This window comes from Ananas comosus, linkage group 22, assembly GCF_001540865.1.
Source record: "Ananas comosus cultivar F153 linkage group 22, ASM154086v1, whole genome shotgun sequence".
In the NCBI taxonomy this organism is placed as follows: domain Eukaryota; kingdom Viridiplantae; phylum Streptophyta; class Magnoliopsida; order Poales; family Bromeliaceae; genus Ananas; species Ananas comosus.
The window spans coordinates 5,778,458-5,792,613 of NC_033642.1; positions in this window are offsets into that span (position 1 = coordinate 5,778,458).

Consider the following 14,156-nt stretch of genomic DNA (forward strand, 5'->3'; position numbering starts at 1 on the left):
GAGAGAGCAAGAGGCAGGAGAGAGAGAGAAAGAGAGGAGTGTGAGGGAGAGAGAGGGCTCAGCCCACTCAAATAAAAGCCATTTTGCATAAAAAGCCCCTCACTTTCACTCCAAGTGCACTGCCCTCAGTGGGTAGCTTTCGCGCGGAGGGACCGGTCTCCCGACTTGGGACCGGTCGCCGAGAGCTTCCCCTCGGGTGCACGCTTCGGGGTACGTTCTCTCCCCAGGAGACTGGTGGTCCTCGGGAGACCGGTCCTCACCTGGGAGACCGGTCCCCGAGAGCTCGATCTTCAGGACTTAGCCAATTTTTGGCATCTCTCGCTGGGACCACGTTCGGGAACCGGTCCCTCCCTGCCAGGGACCAGTTTCATCACGCAACCCCACTACGCCCAGCCAGGGGAACCGGTCTCTCACCTGCAGAGACCGGTCCCCGAGAGCAACATCAGCCCAATGATGCAGTTTGCCTCATTTGCTCTCGCGGACTCAACTCCAAGGCACCTTTTGTGCTTTGGACATTCTCAACTCCCACAAAGGGTATACTTTCGACAATTAGTCGATCCTGGATGAAGTACAATCCTCGTATTTCGAGAATTCACTTCCTTACACGAATCAAGAGAAACCGAGCTTCCAACCTTCCCCCGTTGATGTGGGAGGAATTTCGGGGATTGTACTATGTTAACTACTTCCCCGATAGCGAGAAGAAGAAGCTCCAGGAGTAGTTTCGAAAGTTGAAGCAAGGGAACTGCACGGTAGCAGAATATGAGCGGGAGTTCTATCACATCATTGACTGCGTCCCCGACGTAGTGCGGGATGACAGGGATCGAGCCGATTGGTTCGAGCGAGGGTTCCAGGCTGATATCTACCGGGCGGTGCACATTCTGAAGCTCACTACCTTCGCGGAGGTGCTCGACAGAGCGTTGTGGGCGGAGCAAGGAAACGCTCACATCCGGGAGGAGCGAGAAGCGTCCGAGAAGGACGGTGGCAAGAAGCGGGCTCAGAGTAGCTCGGGAGTTCAAAGCAAGTCAAGGAAGCCCCCGAAGTACCCGCTAACGCAATCCAAGGGCCGCGTACCGCAGCGATGCACGATCTGCGGTGGGAAGCACGAGCCGAGGACGTGTGATCAACGGAAAGGGAAGTGCTTCACGTGTGGACAGGCGGGCCATATCAGCCGCTACTGTCCAGTGAGGGCTTCGCCCGCCCCTTCGATCGCGTCGGCTCCGGCGACTCCGGCGCATTATGGAGGAGTCCTACCTGCTGCATCATCGACTGGACGTGCGATGGTACCTCGCCAATCTGAGGCGACGAGATCGGCTCCGAGCGGGCGGGTGTTTGCCGCTCAGATCCAAGCCGAGGAACCTGCTGAGGCGGAGGATCGCCATGTACTCGCAGGTATGGTTTTAATTAACGGAGTTCGCTCCAGGGCTATGTTTGATACAGGTGCTACGCATTCATTCATCAGTAGGTCATTTGCACGCATGCATGACATAGAACTACAAGAGAGTAAAAGCACTTGGAGGGTATCGGGCCCCGGACGTGATTTTCTAGTCCGGATGGAGTGTTCGTCTTGTCCAGTGCGGTTGGGCGATTAGATAATGCCCATCCGTATGTTGATGTTCAAGAAGTTGAAGGACTTCGACGTCATTCTAGGAATGGATTGGCTCTCGAAGTACTATGCGACTATTCACTGCAGAAGCAAAGTAATAATGTTTCGAGAGCCGGGCCAGGAGGAGTTCACCTACCGGGCTTGTAGAAGCTCGCGCTTCACTGCTATGGTGTCAACGACGAGGGCGAAGAGGTTGATTAACAGCGGTTGTACGGCCTATTTGGCGACCGTCGTGGAAGTCGAGAGGATGACTCCTACGCTCGAGGAACTATTCGTAGTTCGGGAATTTCCAGATGTATTTCCCGCGGAGTTGCCGGGAATGCCGTCAGACCAGAAGATCGAGTTAGTGATAGACTTGGTTCCAGGAACCGCGCCTATCTCGAAGGCTCCCTATCGGATGGCGCCGGCAGAATTGAAGGAGTTACGGGCTCAGTTGATAGATCTCCTTTATAAAGGATTTATACGGCCAAGCGTATCGCCGTGGGGAGCCCCGGTTCTATTCGTGCGAAAGAAGGATGGATCGTTTCGACTCTGCGTAGACTATCGCAAGTTGAACAAAGTCACGATCAAGAATAAGTACCCGTTGCCCAGGATCGATGATTTATTTGATCAGTTGCAAGGATCTCGGGTTTATTCAAAGATTGACCTACAGTCCGGTTATCATCAACTCAAGATCAAACCGGAAGATGTTCAAAGGACCGCATTTCGCACGCGGTATGGACACTATGAATTCACGGTCATGCTGTTTGGGCTTACTAACGTCCCGACAGTGTTCATGGATTTAATGAACCGTGTCTTCAAGGAGTACTTGGACCGATTTGTTGTGGTCTTCATAGACGACATCTTGGTCTACTCGCGCAACGACGAGGAACATGCCGAGCATTTGAGAATCGTGCTTCAAATCCTTCGGGAGGAGAAGTTGTATGCTAAGTTTAAGAAATGCGACTTTTGGCTCCGAGAGGTTGCATTTCTTGGGCATGTCATTTCCGAGGGAGGAGTATCTGTTGACCCGAGGAAAGTGGAGGCAATCAAGGATTGGCCTCGCCCGACTAACGTCACGGAAGTTCGAAGCTTCGTGGGTTTAGCGGGTTATTATAGACGGTTCGTGGAGGGATTTTCGAAGATCGTGGGTCCACTTACCCGTCTCACTCGAAAAGGCACCAAGTTTATTTGGAGCTACGAGTGCGACCGGAGTTTCTAAGAATTGAAGGATAGATTAACTTCGACTCTGGTGCTCGCCTTACCGATGCAAGATGAAGACTTCGTGGTGTATAGCGACGCGTCACAATCGGGCTTAGGGTGTGTTCTGATGCAGGGCGGAAAGGTGATCGCTTATGCGTCCCGTCAGCTGAAGAGCTATGAGAAGAACTACCCTGTCCACGATTTAGAGTTGGCCACAGTAGTGTTTGCTCTCAAGTTATGGAGGCACTACTTGTATGGCGTGCGTTGCGAGATATACACGGACCACAAAAGTCTGAAATACCTTTTCACACAAAGGGAGCTCAATATGCGGCAATGGTGGTGGTTGGAATTGCTAAAAGATTTCGATGTAACAATCCTATACCACCCCGGAAAAGCAAACGTGGTGGCCGACGCGCTTAGCAGGAAGTCAGTGGAGAATCTTGCTATGTTGGTCACACGTCAAGAGCCACTGTGGAGAGAGATGGAACGATTGGATCTCGAGGTGGTAGCTCCGGAAATCCCGTCTATGCTTACGGCTCTCATTGTCCAACTGACCTTGTTGGAGTAGATTAAGAGTTTGCAATCTGCGGATCCTAATCTCCAAAAGGTGCGGCGGGACATCGAGAGTGAACACGGCAGCGATTTCAGTATAGGCGCTGAAGGTACGCTTCGATTTCGAAACCGATGGTGCGTGCCGGAAAACGAGGAGGTCCGGAAGTTAATCTTACAAGAAGCACATCGGACTCCTTATAGCATTCACCCGGGCGGCACCAAAATGTACCGTGACCTGAAGATGCAGTATTGGTGGCCGGGCATGAAAGCAGACATTGGGCGCTATGTAGCACAGTGCCTAGTATGCCAGCAAGTGAAGGCTGAGCGCCGATTTTCAGCGGGAAAGCTTCAAAGTTTATCTATTCTCGTTTGGAAATGGGAGAATATCGCGATGGACTTCGTGGTCGGATTGCCCCGTTCGACAGGTGGCCACGACGCGATCTGGGTGATTGTGGATTATATGACCAAGTCGGCACACTTTCTACCAATTCACACCACCTGATCGGGCGACAAGTTGGCGCAGGTATACCTGGGTGAAGTTGTGAGGTTGCATGGGGTTTCGAAGTCGATCGTGTTAGATCGAGACCCCCGTTTTACTTCGCACTTTTGGATAAGCCTGCAAGAAGCACTTGGCACACGGCTCGATTTCAGCACCGCGTTTCATCCTCAGATAGATGGACAGTCAGAGAGGACTATACAGATTCTGGAGGATATGTTGCGGGCATATGTCATTGACTACAAGCGTAGTTGGGCAAACTACTTGAGAATGGCCGAGTTCGCCTACAACAACAGTTACCAAGCTAGCATCGGGATGGCACCGTTCGAGGTCCTATATGGGCGGAAGTGCCGATCCCCTATATGTTGGAGCGATGTAGGTGAACCTGCGGCATTGGGCCCAGATGTATTGCGAGAGGCGGAAGAGAAGGTCCGTCTTGCTAGCGAGAGACTACTTACGGCACAGTCGAGGCAAAAGAGCTATTCTAACAAACGCCGTAAGACTTGGAATTCGTGGTAGGTGACTGCGTTTTCTTGAAGGTTTCGCCAATGAGAGGTGTGAAACGCTTCGGAGTGCGGGGAAAGCTAAGTCCCCGATATATCGGACCGTTCGAAGTGTTGGAACGTATTGGAGCCGTAGCGTATAGATTAGCATTACCGCCGAAGCTCGCGGGCGTGCATAATGTGTTCTACGTCTCCAACCTTCGCAAGTATGTCCACGATCCCGAGCACGTTATGTATTACGAACCGCAGGATCTACAAGAGGATTTGAGCTATGAAGAGTTCCCGGCGATGATCATTGCTCGAGAAGTGCGAAAACTGAGAAACCGCGAGATCCCCTACGTGAGGATTCGTTGGACCAATCACGACGATCGTGAGGCCACGTGGGAACTCGAGGAAACGATGAAAGTGACAATCCTCATCTCTTTGAGGAAATGCAATGAGGTATGAGTTAATTAAGTAAATGAATTCGTTTCGAGGACGAAACTCCTTTTTAGGAGGGGAGGATGTGAGGAAGTGAATTCTCGAAATATGAGGATTAGACTTCATCCCAAATCGACCAAGGGTCATGTTGGTGTACTTTGGAAAAGCCAAAGGTATTAAAATCACCAAAAGTGCATTGGAAACAAGTCCACGAGAGCAAATAGTGCAAAACCTGCACTAGAGCAAAATTGCTCTCTGGGACCGGTCCCATCAGCTGGTGTTGCGGGGTTGCTTGGGGCAACCGGTCCCTGGTAGAGAGGGATAGGTTCCTGAACGCGAACCCAGTGAGAAAGCCAGAAATTTGGCTAAGTCCTGAAAATATTGCTTTCGGGGATCGGTCTCTCAGGCAAGGACCGGTCTCCCGGGCACCGGTCTCTCAGGGAAGGACCGGTACCCGAACGCGTGACCCGAGCTGAAGCTCTCGGGGACCGGTCCCAAGTCGGGGAGACCGGTCCCTCCGCGCGCAGAACGCCTAGTAACGGCAGTGCACAGAGTGAAAAGTTGAGGGGGCCAGTTGGATATTGTTACAATATGAGGGCTTGTGGTCCCTCTCTCTTTCTCAGCCCCTCATTTCCCTCTTTCCCTCATTCATACTCTCTTGCTCTCTCTCTCTAGAAGAGAAGAAGAAAAAGAAGAAGAAAAAGAAAAGAGAAGGAGAAGAAGGAAGAAAAGGAAGGAGAAGAAGAAGGAGACCAAGAAAAAGAAGGCGTTGGGCTTCTTCCTCTTCCTCTCTTCTCTCTTTTGAGCTAACCTAGAGGTAAGCTTCTAACCCTAGTTTATGAAATTTAGGGTTTTTGGGTTTTAGCTCTTTGGATGGGGTCAAATGAATCCCTAGCACCATGAATGGTAAGATTGGAGCTAGAATCTAGGATTTTGAGACGGGTCTAGCTTGATGTTAACCCTAGGGCACCAAAAATGGGGTTTTTGGAAAAGTAGAGGATTGATCTCATTTGAGACCATGTAAACCTAATTGCTAGGTAACGAAACGCGGGAGCGAAGTCGGAATTTCGATTCGTCGAGCGGGTCAAGAGCTATTGGCAAACTAAGGCCGATTGAGCATTATTTAAACCAAGAAAACCAAGGCTTCGTCGTAAAGAACGCCGAAGCGCATTTCTAGAGCCTCCGTATACACAAAAGGTGGGGGGTGTCGTCCCGAAACATCCGGGTTTCTTTTTATGTCTAAGTTATATATATGTTGATCATATTGCATTATAGGATTAATAGATGTATATTTCCTTTTCCTTGCATGCTTCTTAGTAGTGTACTTATGAGTCGAACACTTGGACTAGGGTAGCATGATGATTGGGTCTTGTGACATAGAATCCTATAATGGCATAAAGAGCCGAACTTGGACATAGCCTAGTAGAGTGGCATTGAACTAGTGTGATAGAAGCACTATGACATTAACGAGTGGGCATGTAGAATAATCGAGACATTTACTATAATGACTGAACGAGTGGCATCGAGTCTAGAGTAGTAAACTTGACATGAACCTAGGGATAGTAGAGGTCCCGACATTGATTATACATCATGATTGTGCAGCAGAGGCACATTGACCCTAGTAGACAGGGTATCCTCTTGTGAGGATTGGATCATACTCACTAGTCTGTTTTGCTTGTCGGTGGTCTTTCCACCGAGGCACGAGTCTCCGGAGTACTTCACTAGGGGCAGACGTAGTTGTCCCGCAGACGGTCTCGGTGTGCGAGTGCAGCTTTTCCTCACCTATGAGATTAAGAGTGAGTCGAGGGTTAACCTACGGGTCAAACCAAGTAGATTGGGTAATAAACATGAAATGCATAGTAGACTTGCATTATTACCTCGAGTAGACATAGTGTATGTTGTAGATTACATTGCTATGTACTTTTGTATACTCATGACATGACTCTAGCATGATGGTAGTTGTTGCATGCATTATTATCATCGATGGCATGATAGAGTAGTTGCAGTTTATCTTTTATATATCTATTTATCTCTCTATCTGTGCCAGCTTAGACCTAGTGAAAAAACCGGCGGCGTCGGCGGCCGAACCCACTGGGAATTATATTCATATAGTTCTCACCCCATGTGGTTTTGGGGTACAGGTACACACAGAGGCGAGCTGAGCAAGGATCGCGGCAAGGGTATAGCGCCCTAAGTGAGCCTAGTTAGTAGCTTTCCCTTTATGCATTAGAGTACCCTTGTGTACTAGATGTTTTGGATAGTTGTTGGAGAGCTACTTGTATTTTGAACCAAACATGTATTTACATTTTGGAAAATGGAAATGTAATATATTCAAATGATGTAAATGTTGAATGGTTGTATTAGCTAGATGTACTCTCTTTATACACTTGTATTTTAGTCGTGGTTCTTGCTCTTAGCTATTGTGCACTTGTGTGCATCGTATCGATCATGTATATTATTTAAGCATATCCTGGACGCTTAATTGTACATGATCTGGTTGCTTGGCCTTGGACGGACAGGAGAGGTGCTGTCCGTTCGGCGTCTGTTCGACGCGCCCGAACCGGACCAAATTGGTAGTGGTTTCGGGGCGTGACAGGAGACCTGATTTTTTACATTATAGCCAGAATCGGAACACTTATATGGCGGTTTGGTACATGCGAAGCTTTATATGGCACACCTATATACATGACAGCCAATCTATGTACCTGCCAGTGATAGGCAACAACGGAACACGTATACGGCGGTTCGGTACACTTTACTCCTTGTTTGGAACACCCATAGCTGCACATATAAATACCCACTACATGCTAGATGGCCCTTACTAAATTAGTTTGCATTTGTAACCAATCTATATTTCTTGGCAATGGATGAGGTAAAAAACTTATATACCTACACTCCCAAGTGCATCCACGATGTAGCGGGGCGGCCATGGGTACTTGAGCAAGACGACAGGTTCTCGTACCCAATACCAGTTCGCGCTCTCTATTCCCAACAGGTATATGAGCAGATGCTCGAGGAGTGGGAATATAGGGTCTCAGAATCAAATGATATATTTGAGTATATGATGGTAAGAGGTAGTGTATACACGCGCCGTGCTATATTTCTTCCTAGAAATGATGTAAACACATTACTAACTTCTTTAAATGTAATATGTAAGGAAAATAACGAAATGGCCTTAATGATGCTTGATGAATATCCAGAAGTGTCCACGCCGAATCCCCGAACCTATTCTAATTATTTAAGACTATCAGATGAGTTCAATCTTGCTAAGCGAAGATCGCAACTTAGCAGAGATGCTTACTGGAATGCTTTGTATGCTGAATGGGCTAATCGGTTTGGAGAAATTATGCAACTTGTTGAGGACCTCTTTGCTGTGTTAGCCCCTATTCCTCCAGTTCCTTTCACATTTCCACCAGGAACCTCAAGATTACTTGCGAGAGAGATTGTTGCAATGCGAAAAACAGTTAAAAAAATACTGGTGCGCTGAGCTAGGCACGCTATGGTCTCACATGCTATCAGGTTCTTCAAAGATAGTAGCATAGATATTAATAGCAGTATATATCATCGTATCGTATTGTATCCCGACTATGCATCGGACTTTTACCTATCAGATGCCGAATGATGTATAATAATGGTATTTACAATACTACGAGTGTACACTTTTTAATGCAGGGTTGGAATCTTTATAATGTATATAAACCTGATATGGTATTTCAACGTATTGAGTTTAGAATTTTCTCATGCATCTAAAACGTTATTTTCACTATAAGTGAGCAACAAATGTTCCCGTATTTATGTGTAATTTCAGTAAGATTTCCTAATCTGATGTTCTATTGTATGCAAAGTTAATTATATTCAATTATAAGCATTTCAGTTAAACGGAAAACTATAGAACTATTTCGTACATTTATAGGGTAGGGTTTGCTTTTACAGTTATAGCTTAATTTGGAATAAACAATGAGCACAACGGATCCTATCATCACTACTGTAGGAACAACCATATATATGACAGTGCTAAGTAACTCATAAAAAAAGTAAAGAGCTATAGCTGTACCGAGGTGCATCTATAATGGTGTAGGGCACATCCATATATGTAGTGGTGATAGGACCACCTTTATCTGCCAACCTGATTTTGTACATCATAGACAGAAACAGAACAGTTATACTGCGGTTAGGTACAGCTATCGCCTTGGTTCGAACATCCATATATATGACAGTGCTTAGTAACTTTCATAAAAAAAGCCCTAACTATAGTATCGAGGTGCACACCCATATATGTAGGGCACACCCATATATGTAGTAATGATAGGAGCACTTTTATTTGCCAATCTGATTTTACACATCATAGACAGAAACAGAACACTTATACTGTGGTTGGGTACAGCTATCGTCTTGGTTGGAACACCCATATATATGACAGTGCTAAGTAACTTTCAATAAAAAAGTCCTAACTATAGCTGTACCACGGTGCATCTATAATGGTGTAGGGCACATTCATATATGTAGTAGTGACAGGGCTATTTTTATCTGCCAACCTGATTTTGCACATCATAGCCAGAAACGGAACACTTATACTGCTGTTGGGTACAGCTATCGCCTTGGTTGGAACACCCATATATATAATAGTGCTAAGTAACTCTCAAAATAAAAACTCTAGCTATAGCTGTACCGAGATGCAGTTATAGTGGTGTAGGGCACATTCATATATGTAGTAGTGATAGGACCACTTTTATCTGCCTACCTGATTTTTCATATCATAGCCAGAAACGGAACACTTATACTGTGATTGGGTACAGCTATCCCCTTGGTTGGAACACCCATATATCTGACAGTGCTAAGTAACTCTAAAAAAAAAAGCTCGTACCGAGGTGCAGCTATAGTGGTGAAGGGCACATCCATATATGTAGTAGTGATAGGACCACCTTTATCTGCCAACCTGATTTTGCACATCATAGCCAGAAACGGAACACTTATACTGCGGTTGGGTACAGCTTTCGTTTTGGTTGGAACACCCATATATATGACAGTGTTAAGTAACTCTCAAAATAAAAGCTCTAGCTATAGCTGTACCGAGGTGCAGCTATAGTGGTGTAGGGCACATTCATATATGTAGTAGTGACAGGACCACTTTTATCTGCCTACCTGATTTTTCACATCATAGCCAGAAACATAACACTTATACTGCAGTTGGGTACAGCTATCCCCTTAGTTGGAACACCCATATATCTGACAGTGCTAAGTAACTATATAAAAAAAATCAAAGAGTTATAGCTGTACCGAGGTGCATCTATAGTGGTGTAGGGCACACCTATATATGTAGTTGTGATAAGACCACATTTATCTGCCTAACTGATTTTTCACATCATAGCTAGAACAGGAAACACCAATATCACTCTTGACATGATCTATAAGGATAACATAGCAACACTATCTCTTTTGCAAACATAACAGTACTATATCGTCAGCAGTCAATATTACATATTGAAATAACAACTATCATATTTTTCATACAAATTTTTCACTTTCTACGAGAATAGAATTTTAACACACAAAATTGCTAAAATAAATACAATAAATATCTTTCTCTCAGTTTCGATCCTTTCCGTCAATGCTGTTGTTCTTGTAGAAACTTCTGCAACTTTAGTTTTCAAGTTCTCTATTTGCTTGGACAATATAGAGAGGTTGTTATTTAAGCTCTGAAGTATCTTCTCATCGGATTGTTTTTGGGAAGATGCTGCTGATTCAAATGCCGAGGTTTTCTTCAACTGTGAGAGATTTGAACTTTCTCCTTATGAATGTTCTTCTTATCGCAGCACATGAAAAAGTCATAGTAATTTTCATTTTTCTTTCCATATTTGCGACGACCATAAAATTGTCTTCCTTTACTTCTAGCTTGTTGTGAAGATCTAATTATAGCTATCTCATTACATTTGCACAAAACTACCCTGTCTTCAAGAGAACTTGCCATCAGCAATCTACACAAAATGGTAAAACAAGTTAAAAAAAAAAGACTAACAAGTAATCAAATGAACAGATCTTAAAAAAAAAGGCTAACTTAAATTGATCAAATCAACATATTTAAATAAATGAAGAATACAAACTGAAATTTATCCAATGCACAGTTTCATACACTGGAATAACTAGACTTCATGAATGGTTTTTATATTCTTCTCTTTTCTATCATGACTTTCGAGTGAATGCAAAGTTTCGTGGTAAATAAAAACTATGACACCGATTGAANAATATACTCACTTAAATTGATCAAATCAACATATTTAAATAAATGAAGAATACAAACTGAAATTTATCCAATGCACAGTTTCATACACTGGAATAACTAGACTTCATGAATGGTTTTTATATTCTTCTCTTTTCTATCATGACTTTCGAGTGAATGCAAAGTTTCGTGGTAAATAAAAACTATGACACCGATTGAAGGCATCCCTGATGTTTCAAAAAACGAGTAATAACTACAAAAAACCAAAAATAAACATGTTAAAGTTTGTGGATTGATGTATTAAGGTTGCAAAAACAAATTTGAAAATCATAGAAACAAATTCCCAAACAAACAACATATGAAAAATTGTAGATCTATTTTATTTTATGTTGCAAAAAATAATAAATAAAAGTCAAAAAATATATCATTGGTAAAAAAAATCAGACCTCGTTTGATAGAGAGGGGCGACGCGGAGAGCGGGGGGTGGCGTCGGAGGAGGGCGGTCACCAGGGTTTGTGCGCACAGAAGGAGGGCGGCGAGCAGAGGGCGGCGTCCAGAGAGAGATCGAGAGAGAGAGAGAGAGAGAGATAGGGAGAGTGGGGAAGGAAGTGGGAAGATGTTGAGAGAGAGAGAGCATTTACGAAGAGAGAGAGAGAGAGAGAAGCAACAAACGGTTTAATTTTCAAATTTCAAATTTCAATTTGCAATTTGCAATTTTCTAATTTCAATTTTCAATTTTCAATTTTCAAATTTCAAATTTTAAATTTCAAATTTCAAATTTCAAATTTCAAATTTTAATTTTTAATTTTCAATTTTAAAATTTAAGATAAAAGTTCAAATTTGACATTTTAGATTTTAAAATTTAAATGTAAAAATATAAAATTTAAATTTTGTACAATTTTGAAATTTAAAAATTTTAATTTTAATTCAAATTAAAATATATTTTAAATTATTTTAAAATAATATTTAATAAAATTATTAATTTATGCAAATATTAAAAAAAATTTGCCAAACAGCTTTTCAAAATCACTTTAGAAAAATCACTTTTATCTAAATTCTGCCAAACGCTCTACGACTTTTAACCAAAATCACTTTTCCATTTATACTACTTTCAGGAAAATTTGTAGTGTTAAAGGGAACACCTCTATACCTGCCACATCTATATGTCCACTTCTATATGGTAGGCTAAGCCCTGTAGTGCTATAGCTTAGGATGGAACAGTTATACTACTTCCAGATACATCCGTAGTGTTAAGGGCACACCCATGTACCTGCCACATCTAAATGGCCACTGCTATACGGTAGGTTTTGCTTTTGCAGCTATAGCCTAAATTGGAACAGTTATACTACTCCCCGATACATCTGTAGTGTTAAAAGACACACCCATATAGCTGCCACATCTATATGTCCCACTTCTATATGGTAGGCTTTGCATCTATATCTTTAAATGGGACAGTTATAGAGATCATGCGTGTAATATACCGAGAATTCGGAAAATAAATGTCGAACTTTAGTCAAATTGACTAAAGTGCGAGGATGGTACACTTCGGAAAGTCCGAAGGTGTTAAAATGAGCAAAAGTGCATTGTTGGAGGTCGTCGAGAGCTTAAAGATTCAAAATCTGCATTCTGCAGGTTTTGTGCTCTCGGGACCGGTCCCTGAAGGAGAGACCGGTCCCCGTACGCGTGAGAACTGAGGAAAGCTGAAAATCGGCTAAGTCCTGAGAAGGCAGGCTTCGGGAACCGGTCCCTGCCGAGAGACCGGTCCCCCGGAGACCGGTCCCCCAAGAGAGATCGGTCGCATCGCGCGGGAGCCTTGGCTGCTGCTGGGACGAGCTACGGGAACCGGTCCCTGGTCGGGAGGACCAGTCCCAGCACACGAAATCTGCCCAGTCCAGGCAGTGTATTGAGGTGAAAGTTGAGGGTTTTAACTGCAATTTTGCAACCCATAGAGTATAGTATGGGGGGAAATGAGATGTTTCTCTCATTTTACTCCCCCTCACACTCTCTTCTCTCTTTCTCTCTCTAGAAGACAAGGAGGAGAAGAAGAAGACAAAGGAAAAGAAGGAAAAGAAGGAGAAGAAGGTGGAGAACAAGAAGAAGAGTTGAAGCAACTCTCTCCTCTCCTTCTCTAGCTTGGAAAAGGAGAGCTTACAAGGTAAGCTTTGAACCCTAACCATGGTAGAACCCAAACTAGGGTTTGGATTATTAGGCTAAGAATGGTTTTTATAGAACCTCTAGAGTATTTGAAGCTTTCTTTTTGCTTCTTTTGAGATCAAGACCATGGCATGAGTGTAATGGGTGAAGCTTGAAGGTGAGCTTGACCCCTCTCATGGTAGAATCCAAACTAGGGTTTGGATTGAACTAAAGATGGTTTTAATGGACTTCCTAGAGTAGAATGAAGCTACTTTTTCTTCCCAATGAGATCAAACCCTAGGTTTTCTTATGCTATGGAGCTAGGGCACCTAAATTGGGGCTTTTGCTCGTGGGAATTTCTAAGTGAAATTGACCCTCTAGAAACCTAATTGGGGACTAAACGAACGCGTTGGTGCGCTCGGTTTGAGTATACGAAAAGCCAATGTAAAGGTATGAGCAAAATGGCCTAATAGGGCTTCGTTTTGCCGCAGGTAAAGAACGAAGGGTCTAAAAATCCCAAGAAAATCATCGGAGCACCTTTGAAAACCTACGAGGTGGGTGGTGCTTTTCAAACTCGTTGAATTTCTCTCTATGCCTAATGTGTCATCCAATTGAGCATATGTATATACATTGTTGCATGCATTTTAGGGTAAAGCAATGATAAAAATGTGATGTTGCATGATTGTGAGTACAACTTGCGTAATGTGATGGTTAAGAACCTTATGAATGTCAAAAACCCTATATATGTATGCATGAGAGAAAATGTGAGTACCAAAGTGAGGCGAAAGAACAGAGTGACACAATGAGACATAGATCGAGTGGCATTTGGTAATGTAAAGTAAAGTGACACTAGAGGTAGTGTGAGGCAAAGAATCAATATAATGTAAAGAATAATGATAATAACTAAAGTGAAAACAAAGTGGGGTGTAAAGAACATGAATGCCAAAGATAGCCAAAAGTAAAGAAATGTAAAGAACATGATTGCTAGAGTTAGCAAAAGTAAAGAAAGGTAAAGAACAATGATTGCTAGAGTAGCAACATAAAGTGATG